Raw genomic sequence first — 5,278 nt, 5'->3', positions numbered from 1 at the left:
CTTCCCAGAGATTACACTGTGTTGATTCTGTTTTGCTTTTGGTCAAATGCCAAAGCAACACATCTAGCAACAAAAAGCAATGCCGCTAATTAAAACAACATATTCAATCCCAACATTTGCAAAAGGAAATGAATATTTAAAATAAACATGGATTTGATAAAGACTGTCATGATTAAAACTACACAAAACAGGCCCTCCCTGGTGGCACAGCGGGTTAAGGCACTGCACTAAGAAGCTAAAGCCACTGCAGCATGAGTTCGATTCCCGCCAGCCCCAGAGCTGACCCACATAGCACAGCAGACCTCTCCTGACCCGCCTGCTGCTCCCCTCATCATCGATCTGCTATTCTGCTCCCCACTCTGTCTCTGGTGAAGCCTCTCACCGCCCCTGCACCTCTAGCCTGTACCCAGTTCTGTACGCACAAATAAATCAATCTTAAAAAAAAATGAATTGATAAGAGTAGACAAAAAAGGAATTCTTATTAAGAAATAATTTTTCTCTTAAAAAATTTCAAATGTCCATACATAAATTTGAAAATATACATTTACTTTTATTTTGATTGTCTTTAATAATCATTTTAATTAACTAATTTTCAAGTCAGACATTTGTAAAATCCTGTGCTAATTTTTTCAACAAGTAGTATTTGAGTACCTACTAGTCTATATGATATGTGGAAGTGGCTTTAGCTTCTTAGTGCTGTGCTTTAACCCACTGTGCCACCAGGGAGGGCCCTGTCAATTCCTTTTTTACTGTCCTGTCTGTATTTATAGAATCCATGATTCGAATACTTTCTTAACCCACTTAAAATGCTTTCTTGACCCACTTAAAGCATAAATGATAGCCATTTTCTATTTTCTTACTAGAGCTCATAGTTCAGCAAGAGCTAGTGGTACAATGAGAAAAACAAGCAGGAAACCAATGAGTTAAGAAGACAACTGTGACTCAAGAACGTCAACTGCTTGAAGGCAATGTTGGACGAAATCTACTTTTCCTAGAGTGATCTGGAGAGGTGACAGTGAAGCTCAGCATTGAAGCAAAGGGCAGTGGGGAGAAAGAGAGTTACAGCCCACAGGGGTGCAAAGGCTCTGACCAAGAAGGGTTCGCAGCACTTCAGGAACGGGCATCAACTGGGATCGACCTAAAAACCTCAGGAAGTGACTCTGGAAGGAAGTGGGGCAGGATGGTGGTAGTAGGCGAGAAGCTGGTTTTAGGATGTAATGTAAAGGTGGAATGATGAGTAGGATAGGACTGTACTCTTCTGACAGTAGAAGTCATGGAGAACAAGACCTAGAAAGGTGAAGTATATTGGACAAGGTCAATATTGGATTTTGTGTGCTGGCACAAAATCCCAAAATACTATTCAGATAGCCGGATGCTTTGTACTACACCAAAAGTTTGTTCTTGCCTTATGCCCCAAGGCTACCATTAAGTTTCCTGCAACATTATTCTCAGAATTTAATCAAGATTTGCTTTTGTTTACACACATGAGTACTTAGAAGGTAAGGTTCCGAGCTTAATAAATCAGAAACTTTCTGAATAACAGCAGAATTTTTGTATTCTGGGTATAGACAATACTTGACACTACACCTGTATACTTTGTTTCTTAACAAGGACCTGATGGTGAGACGTCTACTTGTCCACCAGAAATTCATTCTACCCCTCCTCCTGGACTTATGACTGCTCAAGATCACTCTCTTGCAGTTACCAACAGTCCCGCACCAAGTTCCCACAACAGAGCTCAGTAGCCTTGCCACTTCGAGGGCTGGCCCCTAAGGTATGGAGTTTGCCTCCTGCATGTTCTTTACCATCCACCGAAACAGGGAAATGGTGGTGACCAGTGTAGACCATGTGGTGGTGACAACAGTACCTAGGGGCTGCCAGAAAAATGGATTTTGAGGGAACCTAGATCTTTGAGTGAACACACAGAACACAAATTCCCTGCCCTTCGATATGGGAAGAAAAATAAAATCCCCTTTTAAAGTCACTGTACTTACATTATAGAATGTATTTCAGTTGCCTCACTTTAGCATGAACGATAAAGGCCCTTGCACCTGTATATACCAATGCAATTATACTTTCTGTATTAAAAACCATCCTGGGCCTCAATAAGGAAGACTACAAAGTCTTAACCCAGCAGTTCACTGATTTTCTATCTACGTGGGTTTGTCCAGGACTCCTAGGAGAGGAGATAATTCTGACACTTTTATTTCCCAGCCACACACTCATGCACCAACCCAACCTTTGGGATCCAAATGCCCTAAGTAACTCTCCTAGGCAAAGATGGTAGTTCTCAAATAGTGTGCTAATAGCACACATCCCCACCCAGACACACACACACACACACACACACACACACACCTGTGAGCCTCAATCACTCACACATTGGTAGGCACAACTGAGGATTCTATTACTAATGCAGTGCCTGCAAGTTAGATGATTGAGCCATGTGGGGAGGACTTAGGGTATGTTAGGTATAAGTTATTGTGCGGAAGGCAGAGCCTATCTTCCAGGTGGTAGGACACTCATGACTCATGAGCATCTGGTGGGATCAGTAGAGCAAATAATTACTGGGGAACATGGTGCTGAAGGTGACTAAGTCACCAAGGCCACAATTGTGAGCCGCTACAATCTCCTCCAAGCAGACAAAAATGCTTCTATTCAAAAGCACATATTGGAGATAACAGTTCAGAACTATTGATGATGGGGAACACTTGGTTCATTCAGTTGCTGTCAGGAAAGCAGGGTCACAGGGTGACTTTTCCAGCAGCTGGCAACATTTCTCGAAAAGGTGATTTGCAGGTTAACAGGCCTTTCGAATGCTAGCCAGTAGTAGTGCAGTAGGACAGTAGTCACGATCACGGCAAGGACAGTAGCAGCAAACATGTACTGGACGCTTTGCTAGTTCCGGGCAGTGTGCCAACTGCTTTATAGACGTTAACTAATGTAATCATTATGTGACTTTATTATGATTAGCCCCATTTCACAGCTGAAGAAACTGAAGCCAGCAATATTAAGTGAGAGAACTGGCACTAAGCTCAGGAAGTATACTTTGAAAGCCTCCCATTTTATCATTGTATTATACTATGACCTTTAGGCAACCAGTCATATTTGTGTCTCCATAGTCACAGAATCACCTGCACACAGCAATTAACAAATACACGGCTGCCAGCAAATTAAGTTAATGCAGTCAGAGTTTTCATAACTCATCCTTACTATTGGGACAATAGAAAATAACTTGCAAGATAAAACTTTAGCATTCCACAGATATTTGTACATTAACATCTTGTTTGCTAATTGTGTCAATGCTCAACTTAAAAGTGTACAATATGAATGCAGATGCTGTTAAAACAAGCATCTCCACTCTTCCCTGTATGTCAGCTTCAACTCACTGAAACGAGGTTTCTACCCTCTACCTTCACATGGGTGAAAAGGGTTTTTCCAGCTTCTCAACTCTATGTTCTAAAGCATGCGTTGCTAATCCACCTGACAAGGGCCTTCAAGTCAGTGGGTTCATTTTCTAATGGGCAAGGCCACTTGGCCTTAAAAACAGGAAATGGGCTTCTATTTTAACTTCTTGCTCCCTCCAAGCAAATCTTCCCTGTCGCTCACTTATGGGACTCAGCGATGGGTCTAGCCAGACCTTCATGTCTTCGTAGGGTAAGACAACCTACTTGTGTGGACACAATTTTGACTCTGCTGAGACCAATGATGTGATTGCAGCCTTCAGGCCGCTTCTTGGAACTGGGTCCATGCATGGTTTCATAATTCATCTTACAGACAGAGTTCCATTGGCTACCCTGAATGTGTGGATCCCAAGGTCAAGTTACTACACCCCAAATCCTCCGGTGCCACGGAGCCCTGGATTGGGCAGTAGACAGCACTTCAACCTACTTTTTTAAATGTGTGTTTTTTCTCATTTCATTCTTTATTTATGGTCCACAATAGTCAGAAACCTCTAGGTGGAAGAAAGGGTGGAAGAAAAGGAGAGTCACCCCAAACCTATGATAATCTTGATAATCATTAAGGAGTACGATTTTTATGTTTCCCAGATGAAAACTCGGGGGGGAAATACTTGAATAATTCACTGCTACATTAATTTTAGCCCATTCTATCATCCAAAATACAAATCCACATCATACTGCTAACTATGTTACAATAAGTTACCTCAGCTTAGGTAAACTGCTACTAAAATTTTTATCAGGAACTGAAAAGTTGAATTAAACAAAATCATTTATTTCTATTCACAGGTTGAATATATAAAAGTAGGAGATGGACAAAGAGAGATACAAAGATTTAATTCTCATTCTCTGTAACCCTTGCAAGCTTCTCTAAATCCGATCTTATAAATACGGCACAGCAAGGAAAGATGATATCCTGGTAGCTTTTAATGTTGTTTCCACAAAATACATATGAACTGAAAATTAAAATTCTAAAAGAATTGTAGTTTCTATAATCTGTAATGTTTATTAGGTATTGCAGGGAAAATTTGCGTTTTCAGGTTCAAATTCAAATGGTTTTTTTCATCAGTAGCTATAACAAAGAGTAAATGTTACACACTTCAAACAAACAATCCCAATGAAATACAAGGGTAACGTGAGATAAGCAACAGACCCACTTGAAGCAGCCTGTGACCCAGGATTGGAGGAGTAAGGTGTGGTGCTGATCACCATGAATACTACTCAGCTCTACATAAAATAGATAAAATCCTTCCATTTGCCACAATGTGAGGGGACTAAAGGGTATAATTCTTAGTGAAATAAGTCAGACAAATAAAAACAGAGTTTTTATTTGTCTACAGAAAAAGAACAAATAAGTTAATTTAGACTGGAGAGATCAACATAGCAGTTAACAGAAGACAGCAAATCAAGGAAAAGCAATCAACTGTATGACACAGTGGAACTGGACTCTGTGGTGAACCTAATGTATTACAAGCAGATATTCACAATAATGCACAGCTAAACCCCATATAAAGTTACTTCAAGGAAAAAAAGCTTCTTCAATGATTTTTTTAAATAGAAAAACAGAAGTAACAATACATTCATTGAATCTTATTTGTTAGTACATAATAAATACTATAATCCTAAAATGGAAATTATTAGGTACATAAAAATAAGTTTGTGATACACAAACAAACATATACCGCTCCCCCCCACCCCCCAAAAAAGCCAAGGTTTCACTTTTGGGAATGTAAAAAGTTAAAGAGGCTAATATAACCCACTGGTGGGGAGAAGAAGAAAATTTAGCGCTTACACACTTTTCCTCAAAGTATAAACTGCTA

The sequence above is a fragment of the Condylura cristata genome, unplaced genomic scaffold (assembly GCF_000260355.1).
Source record: "Condylura cristata isolate star-nosed mole 26May11 unplaced genomic scaffold, ConCri1.0 scaffold00021, whole genome shotgun sequence".
Lineage (NCBI taxonomy): Eukaryota > Metazoa > Chordata > Mammalia > Eulipotyphla > Talpidae > Condylura > Condylura cristata.
The sequence above is the reverse complement of the archived record's forward strand: the minus strand, read 5'-3'. Positions refer to the sequence as shown.